Raw genomic sequence first — 20,697 nt, forward strand, 5'->3', positions numbered from 1 at the left:
AGGTGCAGGTGATTGACTGTCAGCTCTGATAAACACTGAGTGTACAAAACATTCATCTACAAGGCGTTGAAAGCGTTCCACAGGGATGCTGGCCCATGTTGACTCCAATGCTTCCCACAGTTGTGTTAAGTTGGATGGATGTCCTTTGGGTGGTGGACCACTCTTGATACAAACGGGAAACTGCTGAGCGTAAAAACCCCAGCAGCGTTGCAGTTCTTGACACAAACTGGTGTGCCTGGCACCTACTACCATACCCTGTTCAAAGGCACTTAAATCTTTTGTCTTTCCCATTCACCCTCTGAGTGGCACACATACACTGTCCATGTCTCAATTGTCTCAAGGATTAAAAATCCTTCTTTAACCTGTCTCCTCCCCTTCATCTACACTGATTGAAGTGGATTTAAGTGACATCAATAACCTATCATAGTTTTCACCTGGATTCACCTGGTCAGTTTATGTCATGGAAAGAGCAGGTGTCCTTAATGTTTTGTACACTCGGTGTAAGTGAGATATGAACATCTCCACAACAGGTTGGACAGGTTCTGAGGAGATGAAAGGTTGACACATCATTAACCTTTACACAGCTGCAGGCTACACAACAACCAAGGGGAAATGTTCACCAATCCATAGGTCTCTCAGATAGCAGTGTGTTTTGGGGAGTGGTTGTCGCTGGTACGTAGAGTTAGGCAGCATGTACTAGGATATCATGAGTTGAATGAAGACACACACGTACATACACAGACACACACAGATACACACACGCACAGTTTTAGAGGCAGATGCTGTAGTCCGTGGGAGGTGAAGCTGCAGGTTAGGGAATAGCCAGTTCCTGTGTAATTTATCTTGGGATAAGACAACAGGGCTCACAGCATGATCATGGGGATGTAGCCAAACATATCATTTAATAAGTCTGATATACTTGTGTTTCATATTAGCTGTTTACGCAGCTTGTGAGAAAGTTTTTCAGTGAGTCATGATGTGGTTTGCGGTAGACAGGCAAGTTTTTCTTCAAGAAACTGCTTTTAACTTAAACAATTACAAGCGCCTAGGCTTTAAACAAACATTATAACATTATAAGTGAAATCGTAGACCATCTTCACTTCTTGACTAAATCAACATACGAGTGTGTATGTCTGGCTTCCTCACTCTAACCACTAAGTACCCCCCTACTGTTCCAGTACACCCCTTTCTGTGACAGTAACCTCCCCTTCCTGTTCCAGTATCCCTCCCCTTATTGTTCCAGTATCCCTCCCCCTACTGTTCCAGTATCCCTCCACCTACTGCTCCACTATCCCCTACTGTTCCAGTATCCATTCCACTACTGTTCCAGTATCCCTCCACCTACTGCTCCACTATCCCCTGCTGTTCCAGTATCCATTCCCCCACTGTTCCAGTATCCCTCCCGCTACTGTTCCAGTATCCCACACCCTTACTGGTCCAGTATCCCTCCCCCTACTGTTCCAGCATCCATTCCCCTACTGTTCCAGTATCCCTCCCCCTACTGTTCCAGTATCCATTCCCCTACTGTTCCAGTATCCCTCCCCCTACTGTTCCAGTATCCATTCCCCTACTGTTCCAGTGTCCCTCACCCCTACTGTTCCAGTATCCCTCCCGCTACTGTTCCAGTATCCATTCCCCTACTGTTCCAGTATCTATTCCCCTACTGTTCCAGTATCCCTCCCGCTACTGTTCCAGTATCTATTCCCCTACTGTTCCAGTATCCCTCCCCTACTGTTCCAATATCCCTCCCTCCTACTGGTCTAATATCCCTCACCCCTACTGTTCCAGTATCCCTCCCGCTACTGTTCCAGTATCCATTCCCCTACTGTTCCAGTATCCCACACCCTTACTGGTCCAGTATCCATCCCCCTACTGTTCCAGTATTCCTCCCCCTACTGTTCCAGTATCCATCCCCCTACTGTTCCAGTATCCATTCCCCTACTGTTCCAGTATCCATTCCCCTACTGTTCCAGTATCCATCCCCCTACTGTTCCAGTATTCCTCCCCCTACTGTTCCAGTATCCATCCCCCTACTGGTCCAGTATCCCTCCCCCTACTGTTCCAGTATCCATCCCCCTACTGTTCCAGTATCCATTCCCCTACTGTTCCAGTATCCATTCCCCTACTGTTCCAGTATCCATTCCCCTACTGTTCCAGTATCCATTCCCCTACTGTTCCAGTATCCATTCCCCTACTGTTCCAGTATCCATCCCCCTACTGTTCCAGTATCCATTCCCCTACTGTTCCAGTATCCATCCCCCTACTGTACCAGTATCCATTCCCCTACTGTTCCAGTATCCATTCCCCTACTGTTCCAGTATCCATTCCCCTACTGTTCCAGTATCCATCCCCCTACTGTTCCAGTATTCCTCCCCCTACTGTTCCAGTATTCCTCCCCCTACTGTACCAGTATCCATTCCCCTACTGTTCCAGTATCCATTCCCCTACTGTTCCAGTATCGGCAGGGTAGCCTAGTGGTTAGAGCGTTGGACCAGTAACCGGAAGGTTGCAAGTTCAAACCCCAGAGCTGACAAGGTACAAATCTGTCGTTCTGCCCCTGAACTGCCCACTGTTCCTAGGCCGTCATTGAAAATAAGAATTTGTTCTTAACTGACTTGCCTGGTTAAATAAAGGTAAAAAAATAAAATAATATTGATTCCCCTACTGTTCCTGTATCCATTCCCCTACTGTTCCTGTATCCATTCTGTTCCATACTGTTCCTAGTAGGGGAACGGATAGTAGGGGAACGGGGAAGTATCCGTTCCCCTACTATCCATTCCCCAAAGCATTTGTGTTTAGTGAGTCCACCAGATCAGAGGTAGTAGAGATGACAGGGATGTTCTCTTGATAAGTGTGTGAATTGGACCATTTCCTGTCCTGTTAAGCATTCAAAATGTAACGAGTACTTTTGGGTGTCAGGGAAAATGTATGGAGTAAAAAGTACATTATTTTCATTAGGAATGTAGTGAAGTAAAATATAAATAGTCATGTAAAGTACAGACACCCCCAAAAAACTACTTAAGTAGTACTGTAAAGTATTTGTACTTAAGTAGTTTACACCACTGAACTCATCCTCCCTTCCCACTCCTTCAATCACACCAGTGTGTTGAACTCATCCTCCCTTCCTCAAAAACTGTCCCCTGCACTCTGCTGCTGCTCGTAGCACACTGGCGATCTTATATGCTCATATTTGAATCAAATTGTGAAGTATTCAAGAACACCAGTATGCTGGTTTCTTCTTTTTCAAACATACACAAAGTAGGTGTGCAAGGGCTATTTTTTTCAATGACTGTAGTTCACAGTAGACTAGTAGAGCAATTAGTTAAAAACCTTAAGTGAAAGAGATGGGGCATGAGAAGATAAATCAGACTGCTAATATGACTTTGGATTCCAGTGATGTAAAGCGTGCTATCCTCTCTGGTTTAGCTCTCTATGATCCTCCTGCTTTGTTTCTGAAGAACAGGTTTTAGTTGATTGTTTGACTTGGAAAGCCTCCACTGCAAGGCCATGCCAGACTGCATAGGAAGAAGTTCCTGTGTGTGTTGTACTGGGTGGGGTCTATGTGAGAGAGATTTTGCAATCTCAATCGTTTTATTTCTTCTGTACACCCACCGTATGAGTTTATTTAGCTGACATTGCAAGTTCAATGTTTGCTGTATGAGGCATTGCAGTTCATTTGTCTTAGCTGGAAATATAGAACTAAAGTTTATATTCAATTTCCAAATATGATATGTTACAGGGTGCAGCTGGATGACTCTGAAAGGCTAAATTAGACACTAGAATAGTTTCGAGAGTGAGCCAGTTTCCTTCTGTCCAAGTGCTATGGGACCCATCACATACAGCGCCTACAGAATGTCTACACCCCCTTGAACTGTTTTAACATTTGGTGCGTTAAAAAGTGGGATTGAAATAGATTTAATTGTAATTTTTGGTCATTGATCTACACAAAATACTGTAAAAGTGTATACAGTACCAGTCAAAAGTTTGGACACACCTACTCATTCAAGTTTTTATTTTTTTATTTTTTACTATTTTCTACATTGTAGAATAATAGTGAAGTCATTAAAACAATGAAAAACACATATGGAATCATGTAGTAACCAAAAAAGTGTTAAACAAATCAAAATATATTTTATATTTTACGTTCTTCAAAGTAGCCACCCTTTGCCTTGATGACAGATTTGCACTCTCTTAGCAATCTCTCAACCAGCTTCATGAGGAATGCTTTTCCAATAGTCTTGAAGGAGTTCCCACACGTTGAGCACTTTTTGGCTGCTTCTTCTTCACTCTGCGGTCCAACTCATCCCAAACCATCTTAATTGGGTTGAGGTCGGGTGATTGTGGAGGCCAGGTCATCTGATGCAGCACTCCATCACTCTCCTTACACAGCCTGGAAGTGTGTTTTGGATCATTGTCCTGTTGAAAAACAGATGAGAGTCTCACTAAGAGCAAAGAAAGCTGAGGATGGATCAACAAAATATTCCAAAATATGCATATGTACAGTACGCAACAAGGCAGTTTAAATCTGCGTGAAAATCTATGGCAAGACCTGGAAATTGTTGTCTAGGCATGATCCCCAACACCTTGACAGAGCTTGAAGATTTTTTAAAAGAATAATGGGCAAATATTGCACAGTACAGGTGGGCAAAGCTCTTATGAGATGTAGCCAAGAAGACTCACAGCTGTAATCGCTGCCAAGGGTGATTCTAACATGTATTGACTCAGGGGGGTGAATACTTATCTTAACAAGGTATATTAGGTGTATTATCTTTAAAAATATATATACTTTTTCTTCCACTTTGACCAAGGTATTTTGTGTAGATCGTTGACAAAAAAAGTTTGAATCCCACTTTGTAACACTATACAATGTGAAGAGTGGGGGGGTGGGGTGTAGACTGTATATTCACTGCCAGAAGAAGTCCTCTGTGTGAGAATATATGTTGCAATGTAAGGCTGCAAAACATTTGAAGCAAAATATTTGTCTATATATTTCTACTTGAATAGCCTCAATAGAAATCTGAGCAACAGTTGACTGTCATACAAGTTCTGTGCTACTATGGGTATAGCAGAGTGGGAACCAAGACAAACTATAAGTCATACTTTCCATTCGTATACAGTCCACAGATGACCTCTCTCCTCCTCCAGAGTTCTCCTCTGCCCACTCCTGTGCTCCTGCCTCTCCCCTCCCTCCTCACAGAGAAGTGTGGAATTTCCTGAGTCTGTGCCATGTATCCTCTGCGCAATGGTAGAGCGGGAGGAGTGAGAGGACACTGATGGACACTCTTGCAGAAACACGTAGTCACACTCATTCAATTCACACAGAAAATGGGTTGGCCTGCCCACTCACCACTGATGTCTCTTTAAACAGTCTCTCGGACTGCTGGCTGAAGGAGGGAGGAGAAAGAAGGAAAGTAATGTCCCTTCCTGTTTCATTCATTGCTCCTGCTGAAAATGTCCTATCTTGCTGAATTGCCCACAGTCCTGCTGTCTAAATGGCTAAGGGCATCTTGAACATCTCTTATTTTATTTTTTATGTAAGTACAAACAACAAAGCAAAAATGAAAGACAAGTAAACAGACACAACACAAAAAACAACACAACCACCGTACTTGATACATACCACAACATGCCCACACTTGTGGCATGTTTCAAGCTAAGGGCATCTTAACTGAAGTCTTCCAATTGACAATACGTCTGAGTAGCACATGCATATCGCAACTCTGAATCGGGCCCTAAGAGAATGACAGTAGGACATTGACGATAACACTTCTTCTTGTGTTGTACCATGAACCTGGTGGTTGGATAGCTTTGGTGGTTCTAACTTAAAGATGCAAGTAGGCTGTCTATTACAGTAACAGTGGTCATAGTGTATGATACAGTCTGCACTTCAGCTCCACATTGTTAAGTCTATTCTCATATCCTCTAGCTTTTTTTTTTTTTTTTAACTAGGCAAGTCAGTTAAGAACAAATTATTATTTCCAATGATGGTCTACCGGGGAACAGTGGGTTAACTGCCTTGTTCAGGGGCAGAGCAACAGATTTTTATTTTGTCCGCTCGTGATTCAACCCAGTAACCTTCGGTTACTCGCCCAACACCTGCCACCCCCAGTTGGCTGGGGCTGCCTTACTGCACCAAACTATCTCATTTAATAATAGCAAAAGCTTGACCCCATCTCCTGCCACAGTATCTCCCTAATGCAATCTAATAAAAAATAGCCTCAATTGCCCTGCTGCGACTCTGGACGGCCTGCCTTAAGAATTACATTAAGAGTCTAAAATTTGTACCTACTGACTTACAGCACTAGTGAAGGTCTAATCGGCATCCACCGAATTACGTTAATAATAATGGCCTAATCTGTGTCGAGTGAATTTAATTCCAACCTGGGTTCAAATCAAGCAAATCTTTCAGATACTTTAGCTGAACTTGATTGAGCTTGCCTGGTGTAATGGGACCAATGGAATAGTCTTATCCGCAGAGGGCCGGTATGGCTGCAGGCTTTCGCTCTAGTCAAAGCAGTAACACACCTGATACAACAAATCTGTTAAATAGTTTTCAAGAAAGTGAATTAGCTGAATCAGCTGTGTGACTGTTTGGTTGGAGCAAAAGCATGCTCCACCCTGGCCTGAGTGCATGTACTTGCCTATCTGAATGTTTGAACCTAAAAAAATGATACCTGAGCAGCAGGATCTGACTGAACAAGCCGTTTCCCCTGCGGTTTCCCTCACATTCTTTAGTGGCATGGGTTTCTACATTCACTTTTACAGTTAAAGATGACTAGATATTGCATAATTTCACGTCATACAGACCATAACATCAGTGTGTAGGTCTAGGCCAATCTGAGTAAATAAATGCTATGTTGACTTAACAGAGTGGGCATTAGAAATGGGGCAGATACATGACTTGCTCACCATAATCAGCGTTTACCTTCCCAAGGTTGTTTACAGAGAGATTTAAAAGACTCTTGATCATTTCCACTGTGAACCTGGATGACTGGTTATGGAGCAATTGCTGATGCAAATGTATGTGGTACTGAGGTGAATCCATTCTATTTCTGTTATACATTTATTCTAAGGAACGTGCATGATAGTCATTAGCCACCCCTCATTGACTCAATAACACAGTTAAGGTGCATTCAATTCCTGCAAAATTCTTGTTTTGTAACCCTGTTATAGTAACACCCGGTCCTTGGGGTGTTACTGACCTGAACCGGTCAGGTTTTTTGGTATTTTATTAGGATTGTGAAAGCCACAGGACATGAAACATTACATAATACAGAACATTTATAGACAAGAACAGAACTATATATATTTAAAAACGGTACACATAGCCTACATATCACTCAGGCTCCCGAGTGGTGCAGCGGTCTAAGGCACTGCATCTCAGTGCAAGAGGTGTCACTGCAGTCCTTGTTTCAAGTCCAGGATGTATCACATCTGGCTGTGACTTGGAGTCCCATAGGGCAGTGCACAATTGGCCCAGTGTCGTCTGGGGTAGGCTGTCATTGTAAATAACAATTTGTTCTTAACTGACTTGCCTAGTTAGATAAAGGATACATACACACAAAATATATAGGTCAAATAGGGGAGAGGTGTTGCTTTATCACATTTTTTAAACCAGGTTTGCTGTTCATTTGAGCAATGTGAGATGGAATGGAGTTCCATGCAATAATGTCTCTATATAATACTGTAAGCTTTCTTGAATTTGTTCTGGATTTGGGGACTATGAGAAGACCCCTGGTGGCATGTCTGGTGGGGTAAGTGTGTGTGTTAGAGATGTGCATAAGTTGACTATGCAAACTATTTGGAATTTTCAACACATTAATGCTTTTTATAAAAAGAAGAAGTGCAGTCACTCTGTCCTACATCTTCACTAGGTCTTTTTTTGAGGCACAGGACTTTACGGCCTGCAGGACTTGCTTTTTGGAGTGTGGTGTCAAAAAAGCAGAGAACCAATTTATTACGGACAGACCTGTCCCCATCTTTACAACCATTGAATCTAAACTCAGCAAAAAATGAAATGTCCCTTTTTCAGGACCCTGTCTTTGAAAGATAACTCGTAAAATCCAAATAAAGGGTTTAAACACTGTTTCCCAGGCTTGTTCAAATAACTATAAACAATTCATGAACAACAACCTGTGGAACGGTTGTTAAGACACTAACGGCTTACAGACGGTAGGCAATTAAGGTCACAGTTATGAAAACTTTGGACACTAAAGAGGCCTTTCTACTGACTCTGAAAAACACAAAAAGAAAGATGCCCAGGGTCCCTGCTCATCTGCGTGAACATGGGCATTAGGCATGCAGCAATGAAGCATGAGGACTTCAGATGTGGCCAGGGCAATAAATTGCAATGTCTGTACTGTGTGATGCCTAAGACAGCGCTACAGGACGGACAGCTGATTATCCTCGCAGTGGCAGACCACGTGTAACAACACCTGCACAGGATCGGTACATCCGAACATCACACCTGCGGGAAAGGTACAGGATGGCAACAACAACTGCTCGAGTTACACCAGGAACGCACAATCCCTCCATCAGTGCTCAGAATGTCCGCAATAGGCTGAGAGAGGCTGGACTGAGGGCTTGTAGGCCTGTTGTAAGGCAGGTCCTCACCAGACATCACCGGCAACAACGTCGCCTATGGGCACAAAACCCACCGTCGCTGGACCAGACAAGACTGGAAAAAAGTGCTCTTCACTGACGAGTGACGCTTTTGTCTCAAAAGGGGTGATGGTCGGATTTGCGTTTATCGTCGAAGGAATGAGCGTTACACCGAGGCCTGTACTCTGGAGTGGGATCAATTTGGAGGTGGAGGGTCCGTCATGGTCTGGGGCAGAATCATGGTCTGGGGCAGAATTCTGTGTGTCACAGAATCATCGGACTGAGCTTGTTTTCATTGCAGGCAAACTCAACGCTGTGCGTTACAGGGAAGACATCCTCCTCCCTCATGTGGTACACTTCCTGCAGACTCATCCTGACATGACCCTCCAGCATGACAATGCCACCAGCCATACTGCTCGTTCTGTGCGTGATTTCCTGCAAGACAGGAATGTCAGTGTTCTGCCATGGCCAGTGAAGAACCCAGATCTCAATCCCATTGAGCACGCCTGGGACCTGTTGGATCGGAGGGTGAGGGCTAGGGCCATTCCCCCCCAGAAATGTCCAGAAACTTGCAGGTGCCTTGGTGGAAGAGTGGGGTAACATCTCACAGAAAGAAGGTCAGGTCGCAGTTTTAAATGAGAACTTATTCTCAGCTAGCCTACCTGGTTAAATAAAGGTGAAATAAAATAATAATTAAAAAAAGAACTGGCAAATCTGGTGCAGTCCATGAGGAGGAGATGCACTGCAGTACTTAACCTGTCTGGGAACCCCTCGCCAACAGCCAATGAAATTGCAGGGCGCCAAATACGAATCAACAGAAATCTCATAAATCAAATTTCTCAAACATACAAGTATTAGGCACCATTTTAAAGATACAATTCTCATTAATCCAGCCACAGTGTCTGATTTAAAAAATGCTTTACACCGAAAGCTCTACAAACGATTATGTTAGGTCACCACCAACTCACAGAAAAACCCTGCCATTTTTTCCAGCCAAAGATAGGAGTCACAAAAAGCACAAATAGGGATAAAATGAATCACTAACCTTTGATGATCTTCATCAGATGACACTCGTCGGACTTCATGTTACACAATACATGTATGTCTTGTTCGGTAAAGTTCATATTTATATCCAAAAATCTAATTTTACATTGGCGTGTTATGTTCAGTAGTTCCAAAACATGCAGTGATTTTGCAGAGAGCCACATGAATTTACAGAAATACTCATTATAAATAAATATAAAATATATGACAATACATGTGTTATACATGGAAATATAGTTAAACTTCTCCTTAATGCAACCGCTGTGTCAGATTTTTTTTTTACTTTACGGAAAAAGCATAATCTGAGTACGGCGCTCAGAGCCCAAAACAGCCAAAATAAATATCTGCCATGTTGCGCAGTCAACATTAGTCAGAAATAGCATTATAAATATTCACTTACCTACCATGATCTTCATCAGAATACACTCCCAGGAATCCCAGTTCGACCATAAAAGTTTGATTTGTTCCATAAAGTTCATCAATTATGTCCAAATAGCTTCTTTTTTTTATGGCGTTTGGTAAACAAATCCAAACGCGCGTTCAGGTCCGACCGAACATCGGACGAATAGTTCAAAAAGTTATATTACAGGTCGTAGAAACTTGTCAAATTAAGTATAGAATCAATCTTTAGGATGTTTTTATCATAAATGTTCAATAATGTTCCAACCGGAGAATTCCATTGTCTGCAATGGAACGAGAGCTACCTCTCATGTGAAATGCGCATGACTGAGAAGGAGGCTGCTGCCAGACCCCTTAGTCAAACAGCTCTCATCCGGCCCCCCTTCACACTAGAAGCCTGAAACAACGTTATAAAGAAGGTTGACATCTAGTGGAAGCCATAGGAAGTGCAAAATGACCCATATCCCACTGTGTATTCGATAGGGGCTGAGTTCAAAAACGACAAACCTCAGATTTCCCACTTCCTGTTTGGATTTTTGATATGAGTTCTGTTATACTCACAGACATCATTCAAACAGTTTTAAAAACTTCATAGTGTTTTCTATCCAATACTAATAATAATATGCATATATTAGCATCTGGGACAGAGTAGGAGGCAGTTTACTCTGGGAACGCTATTCATCCAAAAGTGAAAATGTGCCCCCTATCCCAAAGAAGTTAATGCAGCTGGTGGCTACACCGTTACTTTTGATTTTGCCCCCCTTTTGTTCAGGGACACATTATTCCATTTCTGTTAGTCACATGTCTGTGGAACTTGTTCAGTTTATGTCTCAGTTGTTGAATCTTGTTATGTTCATACAAATATTTACACATGTTAAGTTTGCTGAAAATAAATGCAGTTGACAGTGAAAGGGCGTTATATGTTTTGACTATGACAGTTTAGAATCTAAGGTAACACAAAGTAATTTAGTCTCCTCAACTTGTTAAACTACCACACCATTCATTACCAGATGCACCTGAGGTCTAGAACTTAGGGAATGATTTGTATCAAATACAATGCTCTTAGTTTTAGAGATGTTCAGGACCAGTTTATTACTGCCCACCCATTCCAAAACTGCCTGCAACTCCTTGTTAAGGGTTTCAGTGACTTAATTAGCTGTGGATGCTGACACGCATATGTTTGAATCTTCAGCATACATGGACAAACAGGCTTTGTTTAATACCAGTGGCATGTCATTGGTAAAAAAGTATAGGACTGGTACACCACACCCTACATGTTTGACATAAAAGAAGCTTCCATGAAATAACTTCTATTAGATGCATAGCTCTGAATCCACAATATCACAGAGGATGAAAACCCATAAAACACATGTTTTCTCAACAGGTTTTGGTCAATAATATATTCTTATTATCCTTTTCTTTCAACCAATCATCAGTCATTTGTTTCAGTGCAGTACATGTTGAGTGCCCTTCTTTATAAACATGCTGAAAGTCGGTTGTCAATTTGTTCACAGAGAAACAGCATTGTGTTTGGTCAAACATTTTTTTCCAACAGTTTTCAAGAGCTGGCATGCAAGCTGATTGGTCTGCTGTTAGAACCAGTAAAGGCCGCTTTACCACTCTTGGCAAGTGGAACAACTTTGGCCTGAGGACAAACACCTTCCTCTAGACTCAGATTAAGAAAATGACAGATAGGAGTGGCCATAGAGTCAGCTACCATCCTCAGTAGCCTTCCATCTACAGTATGTTGTCAATGCCAGGAGGTATGTCATTATTCATCGATGACAATCATTTTTCCACCTGTCCCACACTAACTTTACAAAATTCTACCTTTTTTTCTTATTTTTCTTCTTATGCATGAATACGATGGCTAACTGTTCATTGTTGGCAATTCCTGCTTCAGTTTGCCCACTTTGCCAATGAAGTAATCACTTGATGACTATTGGCCTGGGTCTGTCACCTAGGCCGGTGTTGGGTTTTCCAGTCCTGTGGGCGCACTCCAACTCAATCTTCCTGTGGTCCAATTTCAGTTTCTCCGATATCATTTCCCTCACTTTGTCCTCGGACTCCATCCAGGTCTCATGTGGAGATTCTACAATTCCATCTACAACAATGTTGTTCCGCCTTGATTGTCCCTCAAGATAATCAGAGATCTCTGTCATTGTTATCGTGAATTCACATACAGAACTAATGTCCTCACTCAATGACTTACAGACTGTTGTCATCTTGCCATTTTCCTGTTTAAACTCATCGAGCTGACCCTGGGAGAACTGCAAACTGTTCTTCAGGTCCTGGACCTTTCTGGTCAGGTCCTCCATTATTTTATTAGTTGACTCTACCAGTATTTGGACACAACACAACAAGCTATTTTCTTATTGCTGTAACAACTGCTTGTAGAACTATTTTTGTTTGTTTAAAAGATCCTTCACCTGTGATAGAGAGACCCCACTGCCCTCAACGATACTCCCATTGGATTTGGTCTTTATCATGGTAGCAACGTAGGCTATGCTGTTACTCCCCACAATTCCAGACAGGGCAGGTCACAGGGAAGATGGAAACAGCAACAAACTGTAGGGATGTAGACAGCCACAAGCACAGGACAATCCACGGTCCCAGCAACAAGGGCTAACCACGTCACGGGCTGAATTCCAGCCCTCAAGGAAACCCCGCTAGCTTGATAGACAGCTAACAGTGGCAGCTAGGCTAACTGCTAAACAAAGCAGCTCATCAAAAGACCCTCGGTCAGCAGGATCCCTGGACAGATAGCAGCAGTCCCAGCAACTGATGCCAACCGCGTCACGGGATCCAAATCAAAAGGTAGCTAGCTAGTAACCAAACTTTTACAATACAACACTTTTTCAGACACTTTCAAAACTTTATAAAACAACAAACTGACGGCTGCCTCATTCCGCATTCAACAGCACTATTTTTTACTGTAGTTTAATCGGTGGGTCTTCTAAGGAGAATGGCCCGATAGCCTGCCTGTCTCTGGTACAATAACGTTAGGGGAAACCACCCTGCCGAGTGAGTATGCACAACAGACCTGGGTTCAAATAGTGCTAAAAATCTTTCAAATCTTTTGAATATTTGCTTGAACCTGCCTTGAGAGCCAGATGGGTTTTGTTGGCACTTTTGGGACTATTCCATTGGTTCAATTGTGCCAGGTATGCTCAGTCAAGCACAGCTAAAAGTATTTGAATATTTTTTACACTACTAGAACCCAGGTCCGATGCTGTGTGGTCAGTGCATGAAAGGTGTTGAAAGGATCTGTTTTTTATTTTATTTTGCATAAACAATCCCACGAGGCACTAATATAAATATGCTGTGGACTGATAAAAATCTAACTCTTTCTCCCCTAAAGCCCGCAGATGAAAAGCGTGTAAATCTCAGTGGCAGGCAGTGGACTGCATTTGAAGTAGCAGCACACGGCTCAGTTAATTGGCCAACAGATTTATCCCCTGTGTTCCCCTGTCAAGGCCAGAGAACTTGGACTTTCTGTTATTTACCCTCATTCAAAAGGCTGTCGACCCCGTTTTCTGTGTTTGGCCGTTCAACCCTTGGTTTTATCTTTAACACTTTTTTCTTTCACCATGGTCTTCTTTATATATCCCTCTCTCTATGTCTACTATGGGAACGTGGTATCAGCAAGAATAGAGGGTGGTACCGATTCCGAATGTCTTTTTAGAGTTTTACCATCTGTTGAATTATAGGGGTGTGTTTGGCTAGCTTGGGTGCCAGTCTGTTTTGGCTTTAGCTAACTAGTTGTTGTCTTGCATTGGCAAGGCATTGATATGGCTAACGTTGTTGAATGCAGAAACAGTCAAGTGCCCTGGCTAGTGCCTGGTAAGCAACCAAGTAAAACCAAAGTTAACATGTTAGTATGCATAGTCCTACATAGCACGCTACTATTTTTCTAAATTAAATAATCAGGAGAAATCATATTCTTGTGACTCTAATTTGACTTGATTACAATAATCAGTTTTAAGGCATAATCTATAACCTGTCCCTCTACCATTTAACTGCATTCCTCTAAAGCCAGAAATGGATGTACCAATTCCAGATTATCTCTGTAACGGGAATGAACGTCGAAATACTGATGCTGTAAAGTTGCATGACTATTGTACCGATGCACAATGCATGCATAAACACAAATTAATCGGTCGTTTCCCGCAAGAAAAGGCAATTTTGCACTTGTTGGTACATCCCTCACTTCAAGTGTGGGTCATCAATTCACAACCATTCAGATCAGTCTAAAAATAACAAAGCTGCAGTCTTGGTGTCTATGCCCTAGTCAGACCCTACAATGGATGACACATGTATATTAGCAACCTGGGAAATCACTTTAAAATACAGAACACACCTTTCGTGTAAGTCCAACATCGGTCAAACAAACCCTTTGGGGGGGGGGGTCAAATCAATACGATTTACAGGATGTTATTTACATTGAAGCCCACCACCAAGCGTCACAAGAACGTTATTGATTTTGATCTAGAGCAGAAATTCTAACGTGTTTTTCTCCTCCTCCCACATGAAGCACAGGAGTCAATTGAGCCATCTATCACTTGTTAAGTACAGTACATGTTCTTTGACAAACCCCTGCTATGGCAGTTCAGGGATGTTTGATTTCAGTGAAGACTGGAAGGTGAAATCTGTCAAAGTCAACACTGAACTGAGGCAGAGGCAGGTGACCCTGATGTTTCAACATGGCAATGAGGATAAAAAAACAGGCCTTGTTTGTCAAAGCAGGAAGGAAGATTTAAATGGGAGGAAACAAACATGAGTAAAATGGCAGGAAATTGGGTTGAGGAAACATAATTAATTAGATCTTCAAACATATTAGCTTACTCTGTCACACATCCAGTAAGTCACAAATGCATTCACTCTTTCACAGACGCACTGTCATATAAACCATGCTGTCTCCCTTCGGACTTTATTTTGGATTCATTTCCTGTCTTTTGTGAAAAATAAGGTGTGGTTTACTACGCAATAGTAATCTTAGATCCAGATTCATTCTAAGAATTGTGTCTTCCACAAAAAAACTGTAATCTGCTTTCTGACACCTGTGCTGAAACAGCAAGAGGGGCATGTCACTCTCTTAACGAATAGAAGGGCTTTTTAGCTTCTTATCTCAATAGGAACACAAAATCTGTTCTCTCCTAGGTGAATGTCTCGCATTTAATCACCATGACTGACTGGTCTGAATAATTTCCATATGAAAACAACACCACATAAGAAGAATCAACTCAGCGACAGGATTTTTGTTTTTCCCCAGCGAGACAGTATTTCACAACACTTTGGACTCGAGATTTTGAGATCTGGCTTTAGATGTCTCCCTGTCTCTCACAGAGTATGTAGCGAGAGACAATAATATTATTCACTGAGCAGTTCCCCTTTCAGTAAATGTTGCCAACAAAGACAGGAAGGTGTACCAGCAGCTTTATGTTACATTTTTTAGAAAATTAAATTAAGGCTGCTTTAAATTAGATAGTGCAGTTAACGAGGAGGTGGAACATACATGTATAGAAACACGTTTCAGATGAAATAAGATAGCATAATGGTTTATTTGTTACTACAGAAGTGTTTTCTAAAATTCATATTACATCTCAAAAAGGACCATACATTCACAGTGTACATGGTGTATATTTGAGTTAAACCTGTTTTGACGCTGACAGGATTCAGGCAATTTGAAGAAAACAACTATATAACACCAATTTTATGATAGTATACTGGAAACTCAAGACAAGTGAGAATCTCTACTCCAGGGGCAGCCAACACTCTTCCTGGAGAACTACTGGATAGGCAGGAACATACATGTATAGAAACACGTTTCAGATGAAATAAGATAGCATAATGGTTTATTTGTTACTACAGAAGTGTTTTCTAAAATTCATATTACATCTCAAAAAGGACCATACATTCACAGTGTACATGGTGTATATTTGAGTTAAACCTGTTTTGACGCTGACAGGATTCAGGCAATTTGAAGAAAACAACTATATAACACCAATTTTATGATAGTATACTGGAAACTCAAGACAAGTGAGAATCTCTACTCCAGGGGCAGCCAACACTCTTCCTGGAGAACTACTGGATAGGCAGGTTTTTGCTCCAGCCCTGTCCTAACACACCAGTATCAGCTTTGAATCTTGATTAGTAAAATTCCAGAGTGTAAAGCATGACTGGGAAAAAGCCTTTCCAGAGTGTAAAGCATGACTGGGGGAAAAAGCCTTTCCAGAGTGTAAAGCATGACTGGGGGAAAAAGCCTTTACAGAGTGTAAAGCATGACTGGGGGAAAAAGCCTTTACAGAGTGTAAAGCATGACTGGGGGAAAAAGCCTTTACAGAGTGTAAAGCATGACTGGGGGAAAAGCCTTTACAGAGTGTAAAGCATGACTGGGGGAAAAAGCCTTTCCAGAGTGTAAAGCATGACTGGGGGGAAAAGCCTTTACAGAGTGTAAAGCATGACTGGGGGAAAAAGCCTTTACAGAGTGTAAAGCATGACAGGGGGAAAAAGCATTTACAGAGTGTAAAGCATGACAGGGGGAAAAAGCCTTTACAGAGTGTAAAGCATGACAGGGGGAAAAAGCCTTTACAGAGTGTAAAGCATGACTGGGGGAAAAAGCCTTTACAGAGTGTAAAGCATGACTGGGGGAAAAAGCCTTTACAGAGTGTAAAGCATGACTGGGGGAAAAGCCTTTACAGAGTGTAAAGCATGACTGGGGGAAAAGCCTTTCCAGAGTGTAAAGCATGACTGGGGGAAAAAGCCTTTACAGAGTGTAAAGCATGACTGGGGGAAAAAGCCTTTACAGAGTGTAAAGCATGACTGGGGGAAAAGCCTTTACAGAGTGTAAAGCATGACTGGGGGAAAAGCCTTTCCAGAGTGTAAAGCATGACTGGGGGAAAAAGCCTTTACAGAGTGTAAAGCATGACTGGGGAAAAAGCCTTTACAGAGTGTAAAGCATGACTGGGGAAAAAGCCTTTACAGAGTGTAAAGCATGACTGGGACAAAGCCTTTACAGAGTGTAAAGCATGACTAGGGGAAAAAGCCTTTCCAGAGTGTAAAGCATGACTAGGGGAAAAAGCCTTTCCAGAGTGTAAAGCATGACTAGGGGAAAAAGCCTTTCCAGAGTGTAAAGCATGACTGGGGAAAAAGCCTGCAGACCCAGCAGCCCTCCAGGAGGAGGGTTGAACACTCCTGTTCTACTTTAAAACACCAATGTCTGTAGTTATTTCTGGACATAAGTACAACATCAACAAATGTGTTAAATATTAGCCTGACCATGATCTTTTTAAATAGAGACATTGGTTTAATAATGGCTACAGTACTTCTCCTGGGAAATTGGTGGTATTTTCCCAAACAAAACTAATGCAGCATGATATGTCCCATAAATTACTTTTATGATGATGTGCCAAAGTAAAATAATGAGATCAAGCGCAGGGACAACACAAAAATGTCTGTCTGCTAATGTACAAATAGATAGACCTATATCTAGAAGTGTTTGCACAAGGTGCAGAGTTTGCACTTGTTTTTTTTTCTTCAGTTGGGTATAAAACACATTTTAAAAAATCTAAATGATAAAACTCTTTATTTTACAGTAAACATAATTTCACCTTTATTGTATAATTTTGTTCTGATCTGAATGTACAACTTTTTTTAAAATTCTCTGGTTAATTTCCTTCATTTACTTGCCAAATAAGACTGCAGAGCTATTTCAATAACGAGTCCAGTAATGTTCAAGCAAAATAAGTCCATTGCAATTCAGCCAACAGATCAGCTGTGATTAGTGAGATATAATGCTATTGGACTAACACCGATAAGTGTTACAGAGTGGACACACTCCCAAGTGACCTCCCCCTGGGTGATACATTTGGATAATCAGGCTTGAAATCAATGGAACATTGTTCACACACTCAATAACAGATGATGCCTAAATGGCTAACAAGTTCTGTATTTACATTGTTCTTGAAATTGTATGTGGCATCAAATGTTAAATGTTAGTGTTTGGATTGATTTCTAATCAATTTCCAGTAAATAGTGATTTACGTGATTTATCTCAAAAGGTTGATTTAGTCTTGTGAAAACGGCAATGAGAAAGCTTGGCTTCTGGGTTGGAGAGGACTTGTAGTTCTGGGAATAGCCGACGTATGCTTGAGAAGACCCTAGAGCCAAATGCCAACGCTGGACAGTGCCCTTGTTGTGCCATAGACATAGCTGATTAGAACTAATGCTGTTGACACTGAAGTATTTAGGCAGATTATTGAAATCGATGCTAAACAACATTAAAACAATAAAAGCCAAGTCATGGAAGACGAAAAACAAATATTTAAGTTATTTGTTGACCAGCTTGGATGCTGTTCAATTTACTGTCATATAGTGTCGTATATCTGGGACCTCTTTCTGTAACTCTTTGTGGAGGGAGGTGTAAAGCTAAAATCTTGCTATATCCACTCGGGTCTTAGAAATTAATTATAAATTGTATACCTATTGATTCTTGAAGAATATAACTTATTTGCTCATTTGCTTAGTTCAATGGTCGAAGCCCATGGGAACTCAAAATATAAGCTTGTTTACTCCAATGGTTGTAAACAATGTAAATGTAAACAAACACTGCATAGCATCCAAACATGGTTAAAACTATAATTTTGATATCATGGATGGTCAGTCCTTGCATCCATAGCTCTGTCTTAATTTGAGAGTGGTTACATTTCACCAGTCCCGTCCCTCAGCTTTTTATGTTAACAGAGGTTGGGTGGCCGCTTTGTTATTGTTTAAGGATTCTAGCTTTAATCTTGATGCACCCATCCCGTTAGCGGGATCATTTTCGTCAACATCCGCTGAATTGCAGAGCGCCAAATTCAAATTAAATTACTAAAAATATAGAATTTTCATGAAATCACAAGTGCAATATAGCAAAACACAGCTTAGCTTGTTGTTAATCCACCTGGCGTGTCAGATTTAAAATTTAAAAAATTCAGCGAAAGCATACCAAGCGTTTATGTAAGGATATCTCTCTCAGCAGACAAAACATTACAAACAGCTAGCAGCAAAGTAGATTGGTCACGAAAGTCAGAAGAGCAATAAAATGAATCGCTTAACTTTGATGATCTTTGGATGTTTGCACTCAAGAGACTCCCAGTTACACAATAAATGTTCCTTTTGTTCCATAAAGATTATTTTTATATCTGAAATATCTCCATTTGGTTGGCACGTTATGTTCAGAAATCCACAGACTCGAGCAGTCACGACGGAGCAGACAAAAATTCCAAATAGTATCCGTAAAGTTGGAAGAAACATGTCAAATGTTTTTTTATAATTAATCCTCAGGTTGTTTTTACAATATATAATCGATAATATTTCAACCGGACTGTACTGTAGCTTCTTCAATAGGAGAGAGAGAGAAAATGTTGGCTCCACTCTGTTGGCGCATGCAAAACGCTGCTGACACCCAGCCATCCAATGACACGATGTGATCTTTCTTGCTAATTTTTCAAAATAAAAGCCTGAAACTATGTCTGAAGACTGTTCACACCGTGTGGAAGCCATATGAAAAGGAATCTGGTTGATATCCCTTTAAATGGAGGATAGGCATGCAATGGAACAGGGAGAATCGTTTCTCTTAGGCACTTCCTGGTTGGATTTTCCTCAGGTTTTCGTCTGCAATATCAGTTCTGCTATACTCACAGACAATATTTTGACAGTTTTGGAATCTTTAGAATATTTTCTATCCTAATCTGACAATGATATGCATATTCTAGATTCTGGGCCTGAGAAATAGGCAGTTTCATTTGGGTACGTTTTTCATCCAAACATCAAAATACTGCCCCCTACACTCAAGAGGTTTTTAAGGTTCCTCCAGTCAAACTGATTAGGTGTCCTTTAGATAGTGGTCTAAAGAACAAGTAAAAGAAAATGTCAATGACATTCATACCAATCAAAATCTTTCACTCATCAAGCTTTTAAAAAAACAAAAGTTGATTGAAATTTTGACAACTTCCTTTCAATGTACTTCGATACTTAGGCCTCGATTCAGTCTGTATCACTGAAGTTCAACGTTACAGCATGATTGAAAATTAAAGGCAATGTTTTTTTTAGCGGAGACTGCATTCACGGTAAACGCATATCTCGGCTCAATCAGAAAACACCTTCACATTTCTATTTACACTTCAGCAATCCAGATTGAATAGAGCCCATACTTTCATGATTTGAAACAGAGGCGTTACAAGCATTCCAGGTAGGATTAGAGTGCACAGTTTGATGGGTAGAAATACTGTCATAAATGGAGCCTAGGGAAATCCAGTCCAGAACATGACGCCACACGTTTTTGGAACAGGTGAGGCAGACGAACTTAAAGGAAAACTCCACCCAAAAACTATCTTTTGGAGTTTTCCTTGAACTGATTTTCTAATCTTGAGGAAGAAAGAAATAAATGTTTCTTTTTCTCAAATGGATTGCTTTCGTTCAAATGTTTTGTGATAACTTTGTGTTGTTGATACGCACGTACGCAAGGTCACAATTAAGGCGAGAGTTTACTGTCTTAGCATTGCATTTCAAACTGAAATACTTGATACTGTATGTGTTTTTATGAACACTTGACTTGACATACAGACAGGATATATAGAGGATGTCCACATGAAGGCCATTTTAAACCCAATT

At 41.2% G+C, this 20,697-nt stretch overlaps 1 protein-coding gene across 1 annotated transcript in view; it reads right to left on the reverse strand.

Annotated features, from left to right (window-relative positions):
• LOC110535279 (melanoma receptor tyrosine-protein kinase) overlaps positions 1-20,697 on the reverse strand; it is a 49,244-nt gene that overhangs the window by 25,007 nt on the left and 3,540 nt on the right. The window lies entirely within an intron of this gene.

The sequence above is a fragment of the Oncorhynchus mykiss genome, chromosome 11, assembly GCF_057628025.1.
Source record: "Oncorhynchus mykiss isolate SJ-2025 chromosome 11, ASM5762802v1, whole genome shotgun sequence".
Classification (NCBI taxonomy): domain Eukaryota; kingdom Metazoa; phylum Chordata; class Actinopteri; order Salmoniformes; family Salmonidae; genus Oncorhynchus; species Oncorhynchus mykiss.